Source organism: Haemaphysalis longicornis, unplaced genomic scaffold (genome assembly GCF_048455015.1).
Source record: "Haemaphysalis longicornis isolate Haplotype H1 unplaced genomic scaffold, Haemaphysalis longicornis Haplotype H1 scaffold_4, whole genome shotgun sequence".
NCBI lineage: Eukaryota > Metazoa > Arthropoda > Arachnida > Ixodida > Ixodidae > Haemaphysalis > Haemaphysalis longicornis.
In genome coordinates, this window is record NW_027526361.1 from 176597095 (window position 1) to 176610153 (window position 13059).

At 46.2% G+C, this 13059-nt stretch overlaps 1 long non-coding RNA gene across 1 annotated transcript; it reads left to right on the top strand.

The window, feature by feature from the left end:
• The first annotated feature begins 9543 nt into the window (after nt 1-9543).
• On the top strand, nt 9544-11846 carry LOC144180680 (uncharacterized). Its single transcript, XR_013324503.1, has 4 exons — nt 9544-9677; nt 10696-10782; nt 11337-11438; nt 11696-11846. It is a non-coding gene; the product is annotated as an uncharacterized LOC144180680 (long non-coding RNA).
• The last annotated feature ends 1213 nt before the right edge of the window (nt 11847-13059 follow it).

The following is a 13059-nucleotide window of genomic DNA, read 5'->3' on the forward strand; positions in this document are numbered from 1 at the left end:
GACAGAAAGCGATGATTGGGCATTTCCAGAGGCTCGCGACGGAGGGCAGCGTAAGTACACTGTGTGTAAAGCCCCTACGCTGAGCGGAGATGTTTCGTCGCCATGTTCTAAGTGCGCTAGTTCACGGGAATCCTTGAAAACGGCTGTCGACCCGAACGCGCGCAGTTCGCGGGCAACTGAGCCGTCTTTTGAGACAGGGCAGCCTAGGTGTAATGTGGTTCTGGCAGGAAGGAAGGAGAACGGAAACACGCTTCAGTCTTCGCGTGCCAAGGCTGTCGCTGAAAGCGCGAGGGACGACGAGGTAGTGACTGTAGGGAACTACAAGGTATCTAAAGAGCTCGTCGTGCCCGTTTCACTCCCAGCTGATGCTTCCGTCGATAGGCCACCATCGGCTGAGCTAGTTGAGGTTCCGGTGTCGCCTGTGGCTGAGCCAAAGTCGGGAACCGACCAGCCTAGAGAAGAGAACGCAAACGCGTTCCGGCGTTTGCTAGTCGAACGCGTTCGTAAAAAGGCGAGCAACGAGGAGGTAGCAAAAACTTCAGCGCGTAATTGTGGCGCGTGTTTCAGTGCGAGCAAAGCCGTGAGCTCGCATCGCGTCGAGGGAACGCCGCCTAGAAGCAGTGCACGCCTAACGTATGAACGGGGGAAAATCCCACTCGCTCCTCCGCGCGCTCGACCTTTGTCGAACAAGACGACCGGTGTCATTTCACGCGGTCACAGCAGCGTTGAGAGAGCGGCTGCACCTAAAGTGCGGTACCGAAAGGGAAAAACTCAGGGCATTGACGAGAGCTCAAATCGCAGCTCTCAGCGCGAGAAGTGGCCTGTAGACGCCTGACTTTCTCAAATTTCTTTGTTTTTCCTGAAGCAGGTTTCGCCTTTACGATTACGTTTTTTTTCGTATGGACATTTCCAATCACGCGAAATGTCACCTTTCAGGTTTGTGCACTTTTCTAAAGTACTGCTGGGCTAAAATATAACTAGTGTAGTTAGTTATTAGCGTATTTTATCGCAACTAAAAGCCTGGTAGATCTTCAGTGTGGATTTGTCTTCGCACTTGCCGGAGATGCGGTTGTGTCTTGCTGTGTTGTTCTGTTGCTTGCCTGACCAAGCCAGAGACGTTCTTGGGGAGCCACTACTCGTCCAGGGATCGGCCCTGTGAAGCTGCAGCACGGTGTCGTACAGCCCCGGCCTGGAGTCGAGCGTCTGCTGAGCACTTCACTTCGAAAGGATCCCTCCGGACAACGGTTGCAGACCCTTATCCATCGGGATCTCACACCCCCGGCGGAGAAGCTGTTACGAATCGGCCAACGCCGCCGTATTTTCCCGCATCAGCCACCACGTGGAAATCGACCACGTGCGCTCGCGTGTCGGTGAATCGTACTTTCGTGTCTCGCCATGCCGGGTCAGTCACCTCGCTTTGCAACGCGCCCCCGGCGGCTGCCAGCGGCACGCCCAGGCATTCTTCACGACGTTCGCCACATCCTTCAGGCACCTGCGCGTCGGTGAGTCCCGCCTTGACATCCCCGGCTCAGACGTTTCGCTATCGGCACGATCAACATTCGGTAGCGCGACCCCGGCACATTTCAAGGACTCTCTCTCCCCCCCCTCTCGGACGCCACATGGGACGAACCCATGGATGACTCACGAACTATGGAAAGAGCGTGTGGGTGTCTGTGATGTTCGTGGCGTGTTACTCTTGGGGGCGTTTTTTGGGTATAAATAGAAGCAGCACAAACGCTGAAAATCATTCCTGTCGGAGCAGCGAATCCATGCGGTCGCTCTGCTCGTGTACTGTATTGTAACCTCGCCCGTCAGGACATTGTATGTTTTTTTGGCTTCGGCTCACCTCTCGCGATGAAGTAAACAGTTACGTTCTCCTACTGCTCTGGACTTCTTCACGGCTGCAACAGCGGCTGGCCGCTCGCTTCATACACGCTACCCATCGTATGTTGGAGGCCACGGAGAACGGATCGGGTGCCCCCGCCCGGTCGCAACAGTATCATTAATCTCTGTCTCATTAATCTCACGGTGAGATTTAATGTCACAGATGACAGATTTAGTTTCATGATGATGATGACAAATGACACGTACCTAGCGGGAGATTTAATAGGGCCCACCTGGCAGCGACCGCTCAGAGACTTCTGGACTGAGAAGCCCCCCATTGCCATAAATCGAGAACTAATGTCAAAGTGCAGTTTATTCCTTCTCATCCTTGCATAAGTATTGGGTACCAGCGGCTGTCTGTACACACGTGTTAGTATGACTTGACCCAGTCTTCAACGTCGGTGTCATCGGTACCGAAGAATGTTCCAGGCTTAAGGGGCTGCCACATGAAAATTTGTGATGTGTCAGCCCTCACGGTGGAGCCGATATGGCGGCCGCTTACGAGATCCGTGGAGAGAGAACGTTACCCTCCCACTACCACTAAAACTGGTTATGCGAGAAATGTTATGTTACAGATATTTGTAATTTTTCAGAATGGGCAACACTGACCCAAGCTCGGGTGAGTTCGGGCAAAGAGATACTTTTTTCTGTTCCTTCTCGCCCCCAAAGCTGCTGCCAGAGCCAGTACCTATTTCTTCATTGCCCTCGCATGGTGCGGCCAATCTCTCGCTCTCAACGTCTTCCTCATGAGGAGCCATAAGCATCCCGTCGCAATATCATGACGTAGGGGCCACGGAAAACCTTCGCCATTTAATAACTATAAACGTGAGGGACGTTTTTGTAATACCTGAAGACGCATTTCTTTCTCAGAAAATAAATTTACATTGTATTTAAACACTAAACGTATTTTCCTAATTGGGCATAACCAAAAAACAAGCTGACTCGCTGGATAGGTTTCTTTAAATAATCATTGTTCCTTCCTTGCTGGGTGCAGCGTAGATCTACTCAATTTTTTTTCCTTCTGAAAACCACCATGCACTAGACTTCTTGATCGCCTGTAAGCTTCAGTTTTGCATTAGATCACGTGTTGTGTAAATCGGTGGTGTACTATTCTATAAACTAGGCCAACCTGAGTATCAGTCTTAGATTGTACTCGAGCAGGATGATAGCACCCCTCCCCCCATTGCGTCCCGAGAAATTGTACCCCGAGAACATTTTTCGAGAAAATGTGCGCAGCATGCCCTTTCGAGCACTCTATGTGTATTCCAGGGCTTATTATCCTGGCGAACCATTCAGTGTATTTTGAAATGTTCAAGTTTACGGAATGATTTATTGGGCATCTAGAAAATTCCGACGCAGCAGTTTTTTTACGCGCTGCAGCCGGAGCGAACAAGTTAATTGTTTGGAGAGAAGAAAACCTATGAGAAATTTGGCCTCCAGCACTGTAAGCGCGAGAAGAAGCACAGGTTATACAACCACGCTAGTAACCAACGAGTTCTCATTTTCTTGGTGGGATTATTGAGGTATCAGCTGCTAACGAGTTTTTACACTGTATCATAGAATACTAAAACCTTGAATGATTTATAAAATTGTCTATTACGAACCTAGACCACAGAGCATACTTTCGAAAAAATGCTTTACAAAATTGTTAATGGTGTCCCACAACAAAAAGCATACTGTATATACTCAAATGATGACCCTCTGTGGTGGGGTTATCGTAGCCCCGCCAGCTGGAAGGCGCATTACTACAAGCCCTGGATATTATCAACGACCACTTCCCCGAATTTGAAATCAGATGCCCCACCCTGACTTCTTAACATTTGATAGTGAAAAACAGCCGCCCTAGATGATGTCAATCTGTGGAGTGACCTTATTTCTCTCAAGTAGAGAATGCGGAAATCCCTAGTTATATCGTACAAAACGCCAGGGCGTTTTTCTGCAGCAATATCTCTAAAACTCAGTATGTGTCACACCCATTGTCATGCTTATCATGTTTACACGCCTTGACGCGCAACCAGAAGAATGAAGGGATAAGATACAAGGTGGTGCGTGATAATGGTAACACCTTGAAAAAGTTTCCTGAGTGAACCACTACTCTGTTCGCGCTCAAATTTCACACAAAGGTCGAATTTTGTGGTCTATTTTGTTTGACACTGGGAATACCGACGGTACTCACCTGGTTCTTCTGAAAATAAATAAAAACGATTTCCGCCGATGGGAAAATGGCCGCTGATTTGGACGTGCGAAGCAGCGCTAGTTAATCTTGGATCGATGGCGCCACCTGGGGTATGCAGAGTGAAACGCACGTTTGGGATTCACTGTAGGAAGGAGCCGAATGGTGCCGCAGGCGATCGAAAAATGCAGCTAGGCAGAAACCAAATGAGCTAGCATACGATCAGAAAACCCGCTTTCGCAGTTCGCGAACAGAGCGGTGGTTCATTCAGGATAAAAATTTAAAGTGTTCCATTTATCGTCGCACCACTCTGTGTAGTCGAGTAGCCTCGAAGCATTGCTTTACTGACTGATACACGTCTGCACCTTTCGAAGTCGCAATAAAGCCCAAGACGAATAAAACAAAAACTGCCAGGACAAAATCCATGAGGAGAGAATTGGCAGATCTAATTTTAGCCTCCCAATTCCTTCATTTTCAATGATGGAGCTGGTCAAAAAATTTCCCCGCATTTTCCCGAGGGGAAGAATGTGAAAGTGCGAATGCACGAGTTGAATTTGCGCGGTTCGGTAATGTTCGCGAAAGAGAGATCACACACACACACACAACTACAAAGAAAGAAAGATGCATTTATTCACAGACACCTATTTGTGTTGTCGTTGTACTTCATTGCTAGAGCGGATCTCAGCTTTGAAATTTCGTGTCAGTACTCCTTTAAGCGGGTGCATTAGCCCTTCTCACGCCCGATTCCTGGCCAATCCCCCACGTGGCTATGTGCCATGTCAGCGGCCAGGCAGCGCGCGCCCATCTCCCCCCGTTGCCAAGGAAGACGAGGAGATTCCTGGCCAATCCCCCACGTGGGTATGTGCCATGTCAGCGGCCAGGCAGCGCGCGCCCATCTCCACCCGTTGCCAAGGAAGACGAGGAGCGCGCGCACCCGCAGCTGTTGCTATGTGGACGGACGGCGGTCGCCGGAATTCAGGGTCGCTTATAAAGTGCATTCGCACTTAAAATACTTTTGCAGAAACACTGCCTCGGTTGCACTCACCGACTACTACCGGGATTGGGGTCGCTTAGGAGCCTCTTTGCACCGAGCAAGATGGTGACGCCCATAATGCGGAAAGAAACAAAATTAAGAAAAGCTTTCCATGCATTGCATACGTAAACATTGTATCAGTTGAAAAGATTTCACCCGTGGTTCCCTAATTCTCCCGCAATCTATCCGTCAGCAGCTTTTCTGAAATTAGTTTTTCCAAAGGCTCTGAGAAGCGCTGTTGTCTGCTCTCGCCGCATCCAAGTAAATACTCGTCTTGAGGCCGCTACCCTTGTCAGATCTCACTGCAAAGCTCCCGCAAAAAGTGCTCACCTCCCCTCCCCCCCCCCCCCCCCCCCCCCGGCCCGTAGCATATTCTGTTCTGGTTGCTTTTCGTATCACCTCTTTTGTCGCTGCAGAGCTCGTTTCGTTCGACGGGCCTGTTCTTTTGTGTGGAGCCAAAAGCGATCGCAATTAACGTTACTATAGCTAATACCCGAAAATTACCAAATGACTAGATGGGATGTTACGTGCGCGCCCGCGGGACTACCGCTACAAATTCTTTCGCTTTTTTTGCAACCGCTTAGTTCATCAAATATCTCCGAAATATCAGGTGTGTTACTCAGCTGTGAAGAGGATGAAGGACTAAAAAAATGCTTATTTGAAAAAAAAAATTGCAGGGCCATTCCGCCCTGCTAATGTTACAGATCAGCGGAGCTGCTTACGTCGTGGCAACAAAACTTGTGAGGTCTTTATTGCCTCACTTTTTTCTCTTCTAGCAATGACGGTTCAATTGCTTTGGGGTCGCTATGGGGTCGCACTAATTGAGTCGCACTAATCAGCATGGTTGTAACTGTAGACACTAGAGAATAATGTCAAACTTATGCATACCCGGGACTGGGTGTTCATTTGTGCCCTGTTGGTGAGGCATCACCAGTATGTCCCCAACACAAAACGCGAACGCAAAAATACTTTATATTTTATCCCAACACAACCACAGGAGCAAAGGGGAGGAGTTCGAAGCCATTACAATCTCTATTCCGAACTACATAGTCTGTCACAAGCACATAACACTCAAGTTATTAAGAAGATGCTTGTAATTGTGGCAATGTCAATGCGTATACGAACAAAACGTTTTTTTAAGTGAAGTGTAGAAGATATTCACAGACCAACTTATTTTCTTACAGAATCTTTACGTCGACAACGGAAGTAGCACAGCTGCAGACAGGTCTCGAAAGTTGTTTACTACTGTTGCGCGATTAGTGACGCATCACCAAGGGACATATTTCATATAGAATGTCCTGAACTTCTCGGCTTTGGAGGAGAGACTAACACCCAAGCGGGAGGTTGCGCCATGTCGGCGTTGCCGGATGACAACGCATTGCCGATTATCTACCAGATTAGCATGAAGGTATTTGCTTCTAGTGTTTAGTGAATGTACGTGCGCTGTGTAAATGCGATGTGTCTACATGGCCAGCAGTGTTTAAGCAACAATGACATAGTTTTGTGGTTTTCAGCTATTTTCAATCCATAAGATTGAATGTTTTTCAATCCATAGGATTGAAAAGCCCTTCTTCGGCATCTCACACTTTGAAGCAGGCCACATTTCTTTCGTAGAAAACGCCGAAGTTTAGTCGTGCTATCAGCCAAGGATCAGGGCATGAATTATCATTTGACCTGCGAAGATTAAAGGCCAAATATCTACGAAAACGCGTTTTGTTGTTTTCTTCTCGGCTACGCCACACACACGCCGTGATGCTTATCGTGGACAATCGTCGACATGCATAATCGTAAAACAAGAACTTCGTACAATAAAGTATTCACATCCGTCGTTGTTAAAAACGTGTCAGGGATCAGATAACTACGGATATCATAATATTATCCACGTTGCAATCAAGCCAATCGCCTTGCGTTGATAGAGTGGTGTGAGTACGTTTTTGGACCTCATTAGTGTGACTCCCTCGGTTGACGACTTCTTAAGATTACGCTGATAGCGATTGTTTTGACAGAAGTTTTGACTGGTTCGTTCGGTGTGTCATCTCAAACAATGGGTCCTGAATTCGTTGCCAGTAGGACGTAATATGCTTTCCGGAAACAACGCAGTTCCGGAGACGACGCTTATCAACCTTCAAGAGAAGTGAGCATGCCTATTAAATGCGCCACGCACAACTGTTTCCACACATCCTTGCACAGCTCCCTTGGTGTCCACTGACAGCTCGTCTGACTCAGGTATCGTAGAAACACAGGGTTACTGAATGATTTACTGCATCCGTGTTACTGCATCCTTGACCACATCGGTATCTCCTCCCTGTGTTTATTTTGCCCTGGGCTATGTTTTGTCCTGACCGAAGGTGGTGCCTCCCTCGCAACTTTATGGAGTCAGCCGTATTTTAAAAACAATGCGCACACAAAATTGTACTATTTAATTAGTGTGGAAATTACAGCTACAACCACGGCTTCTGAGCGGTGTTGAGTGACTTTTGAGCGGAAGTGTGATAACTCCTGCAGCACGTTTGCTGAATGGTGCTGCAGTTCCTCTGAACAAAAGGCTTTATTTCGCCGTGTTTAGTGTCCCGGATTTTCCAGAGCTTCCGTTTAGTGCCTTATAGTTACTGCAAACTTGTCAGTTGATGACGAGTGAAGCTCGCAGTACTTGTTTGAGAATCTTTGTCTTAAGCACACTTCAGCGGTTCCTACATCGCAGACGGTTACTCTCCTGGCATATTCTCAAATTTGGGTACGCTTATTCGAGATTCTGTTCATTGACAATTACGAAATATGCGGTGTACACGCTCAGTTACTGTTGGCTACAATCCGCCTGTAGAGAACGCAGAAGGTTTCTTTTTTTTGTACCCTGCATCAACACGGCTGAAACGTTCGTACTTATTTGGCGCGTGCCATTAGTTTTAAGTCGGGAAGGCAGCACCCATGCGGAGGGAAACGTTGTCGTATTTTTTGCCTAGGGGGCAAATCTTTAAAAAAATTTATCAGCCTATATGTGACACTTAACCGCTCTATTTTACATTGCAAGAGTACACGTATTCGCGCAGAGCTACGCAATAGCACAATGACTATTAATTGCAACTGGAGAGGATATGATTCATGCTGTAAAAACGAGGCCCTAAAAATGTACGTCAGGATTGCTTCTACTTCAAGCAGTCTTTGGTTAATATGCGTGAAAATGCTGGAATTAGCTTTCTCGTGGGTGAATTTCCCGTATGAGCCGAATCATTCTAGCCAATGCAGCATCTCTTCCTATACCAAAGGAATTCTGAGGGTTACTTAAGCAGACAACCTAGTTTTCATTTATTTGATGTTAACGCTTGCGCAAAATTGATTGCTGATTACAACACGACCCGCAGCTACCGAAGAAGTTAACTTCTTTCTTTCGTCATTGTGCCAGTAATTTGGCTTCTATTGCCTTTTTTTCTGTAATGTCAGTACCTGCACCTCTGGCATCATCTCCTTTGCTTTAATGACAACATTCCCTTAATGCCAAACGAATCCGTGTTATTGGTCTTGAATAGAGCTAGCCATGTACTGGTATTTTATCCTTTGTTTTTTTTTAAGGAAATGAAGCTGCTTTAAAATATCCTTACCTTCAGGAGCCAGAGCTCGTAACAATCGTCCGGCTGTATAATGCACATATTCAATTTTCCCTTCACACTGCCACTGAAACGCCACAAATGAGAAAACGTGCACTACCAACCTAATTTAGGAAGGTTGCTGCAGCTCCTGAAAACTTTGGAAGATTTCTCTAAAAACTGAGTTTACTATTGACAAAAGGATAGACCGCCCTATTTCAAACCACTGCATACCTGCCCCACGAAATATTGAGGAGAATTAAGCACTTTCACTAAACATATGGCGACCTGTGACAAGTAATACTGTTATTCCTTTTGTTTCGGCCATGTATTATGACGAATTTCTTATATCAATAATTTAATGCTGGCTGAACATTTCCAACCGTCATTTTGTGGCCTGATGCTGTGATTTTTCTAAATTTCCAGCATTTATTCTCTGTGAGCAGCTGTCTTAGGAACGTATTTGCAAGTGTAAAATCACAATTTACGCCGCCTTCCAAAGCCCCGTCAATTCGGTTTGGTAGTAATTCAAGCAAGCGTTAGGTAACGAAATTGACAAATAACCAGACAGGAAAGCGAATGCTTGTTAGTTTTCGACCTGCCTCTGTTATTAAGCAAAGAGTCAAGAATTTCTCTCTTTCGTTTACTTTTGGTGTTCGCTGTACCTCCTGTGGCAGTGACGCCGGATGTCATGCTGTCGCAAGCACGTGGATGCGCGCCTTATGGCGACCAGATCCCTGCTGTTTCTAAAATACGGCCGACAGCTCCACATTTCACTTCCTGCTGGCAATACACGGGTGGGTTTCGAAAGCAATAATTCAGGAAGCTGCCGTTAAACACATGACATATATGCTGTGGTACGTAAAGTGTGACGTTTGTAATACAGGTTCGTGTTTTTCCCGCCGGGTTACTAATTCAGGCCTGTTCTCTTCATTCAAGAACGAAACAATGAAGTTCCTCGTCGCTGCGTTCCTGCTGTTCACTTCTTTGGCCACCGTGATTGCAGGCAAGTTTTTCAATGTGTATGATAAAACATGGACAATTTAAGTCTATCGAGGCCTAGAAATGACATCCCTACACTCGCTTGGTTTTTAACATATCGGTCGTCGGTGGGGCCCCAATGTATGTCAGGAGGTACCGCTGGGTCACGTGTACAAAATATCAACGCCTTAATATCTGTGTTGGAGTCACAATTGTGGCGAAATTAATTAATAACGTTTCTTAAAATATTTAATTATTTTGGTATTGATAGCAGTGGACGTATCTCAGCTCTTCCAGAACGGAGAATATTTCGGAATATTTACTTAAGCATTGCAAACTATTCACAGTGGCTGGTACATAAACAACATGCAGATTCCCCAGCAACTGTTTGGGCAGAGGAATCAAGATGCTTAAAGTAGTGTTAGGCGCATTGTACAACACTTGCGCAAGCACCTCCGAAGCGCAAGCGCAAGCATCTCCGACTGCGGGAAACAGAGGTTTTGAGAACAATAGCAGTGTAGTTGTCTGTGACCTGTCTTGCCACAATACGGCACACCGGATGTGTTTGGGTCTCTAGGGTAACTACTTTGCACAACATTCCCTCACTGTTACAAAATTATAAAGTTAAGCAAAATGATCTGAGGTTCATACCTCAATGGGTGGGAAATAATTTACTGACTCCCTAGCCAAACGGTTTCTCGGGGAAAAAATTGGTAACCACAACAAAGCTACTTGAGGAGTTATATGTACTAGTCTGCCACTGAACGTCTAGCACACCACGAAGAACGTTTTCTTTTAATGTAAGGGGCATTTACCTTTCGATATCGTCTCTCCATTGAAGCAGCTCGTCTGAGCTTGAACTTCATCAGAAAATTCCCGCTGGACTGCTGCTTGTAAATTGTTTCACAGGGACTAAAGAACGACCAGTACTTCCCTGATCTTGCAACTTGCACCAGCTCGTTGGAAGGTGCTACACTTTGCATGTCGGTTCGCCACGACCTACTGATTATATCTAAACGTGCACTGTTTCTTCATTTTCTCAGGAAATACGGACTGTCTGATGATTGACTGTGAACCCGAATCGAGCCTTATTTGTTTCCCTACCGCACAAGCGTGCAGGTGCTCATGCTGTGAGTATATGTTTCATAAGTTCTGTCCACAGCCGCAATTTTAGGACGCTGAAAATTAAGGAAAAGTTTTATTCCAGCAAAGAACTTTGAAACAAATTTAGTACTGAATAAATCTTTTTACCCCCATCTTCAGTGCTTTTAATATAGCGCGTTTTGATAGCCACTGAGTTAGAAATTATTTCACCGCTTCTAGCCTACAACTTCTTGTTCAGTGCAAGCGGCACGTGGCCCTTTTAGAGGTGATGTTACAATCAATGGAGTTAGCATTTTGTATTTAACAAGTTTACATTTGAAATTGCGTGGCAGTGGTGCTAAATCACCATTAAAATCTCTTCGGTCTATCAGGACATCCATTTAGATAGACGGTAGCACTGTTCGCTGAAATTTGCTAAGAAACAAGCAACTTTGATCATGTCTATTTGCATGACAGTTCCCTTTTTTTCTTTTAGTTTTTTCTAACTTCAATTTAGCGTCGCGATACTTCTCGAAGAAGCCACATTTATTCCTTCACAATCTTCTACTTATCAGGGTCTTTAACGTACGCTTTTTTGCAGTACCAAACGGATTTCCCTGCGCCTCCATGATCGCCATAGATTGCCCCGAGGCCATGCATCTGAACTGCAGTACCGTGGCTCACGCTTGCAAGTGCCGTTGCGGTGAGTTTCAAATTTTTGAAGCAATGCTTTGTGCGTGTCCTCCAAGTGTGTGCGGACCTATTAGGTAAAAAAGTTGTACGCACGAAGTTCTTCAGAGACAATGCGATTGTGATGAAAATGGGGAGCGAATGGGGCTTTCTGTTTGTCCTCTTCGTTCTTCTTTTCCGCAGTGAAGCTTGTTCGAAAAGAACGGCCCCACTTCTCTTGTGCCTACGGGGAAGAAACTCGTCCTGACATTACCTCTTTGTGCTTTCCAGTTCCCCAGTGACGAGCTTCGAGAACGGTTCTTTCGGTAGACGCCAAAGGTCATCGCATCCGTGATGCCTCAACAAAAGAGTTCCTGGAAGACATAGCAGAACCTACTTGACAGACTGTAAAATGGAGGAATAAAGATTTGACTTTTTTGACTAGCACCTCAGCTGACGATACGCTACGCTTTCTTTAAACACACTGAACGCGATGAAGTTATGAATATTTATGTACAGTGATCAACCTTCACTGCAGGTGGTTTAATATCGGCTCATTATACTATTTGTGTGTCTACCGATTTGCACAGCTAATTCAGCCTAGGAAAGTTTGATTTTCTGACGGCTACGGAATTATGCTCCCGCTCTGCTCGTGGGGACGGGTGCAAGTTAGGACGCTCCGGCTTCTTGTCTGATGCTACCAAAAAAAAACACCCCATGTCGACATTTTGGAGCAGTTTAACAATAATGGCGAGGTTTCAATTTATCCGCAGAGTTTCCCTTCTTCACGCTTCATGTTATAGGGGTATGGTGGTGGTGGTGGTTGTTGTGTGGGATCAGGCGGCGTTAGCCTGGCTGAATATGGCGGCAATTGCTCCGCCCAAGCTCCTAGTAATTAGGCAATGGTAGTTGCCTTTCACCACGAGTTTGCCAGTTCCGTCTCCTGAAGGAAGCTTAGTAGAAGGCGCGACACGTCTCGGCGCAGCATCCAATGCCCCCTTGGAAAGACGATGTAGTCCAGAGTGCTGTGTGGGGCTGCCAGCTTTCGAATCGCTGAGAGCATTGCAGTCCACTCGACATTGTGCTCTGGGCAACACATTACATAGTAGTGTACATCCCCTATTACAGCACACGACGAAAACAGAGGTGATAGCACGAGGCCCGCCTTGAATACCCATTCTGGGGTCTTCGCTGAGCCCGTTCGGATGCGGTAAAGCAATGTTGACTCCGATCTCGTAAGTTTCTTTGTGACGCAAGACTGATGAAAGGGATCTCCCAAGAATTTGGAATGTTCGACGACTGTTCGCCTGAAGGTGTTCCAGTGATCGGCGGAAACCTTAACAGTCGGTGAAAGGTCCAGCGTGTTCCGTGCAATCTGATTAGCGGGCTCATTGCCCTTGACGCCAACATGGAATGAATCTATACAGCTGCGGTGGATGTATACCAATTCGAGGTTTGAGTCTGTTCAAGACTGTCTTGCGTAAACCTTGCAATTGTAAACACTTCCAAGTACTTCTAACCATCTTTGTGTCACTGCGGGCATTTTCAATTAATTACCAGTAGTTAAAACCATGCTTCTTTCAAAAATTGCAGCAATGATTTTCAGTTAACAAAAGTAATCAAAGGTTATTTCTGTTTTATCACACCAGGTGTAA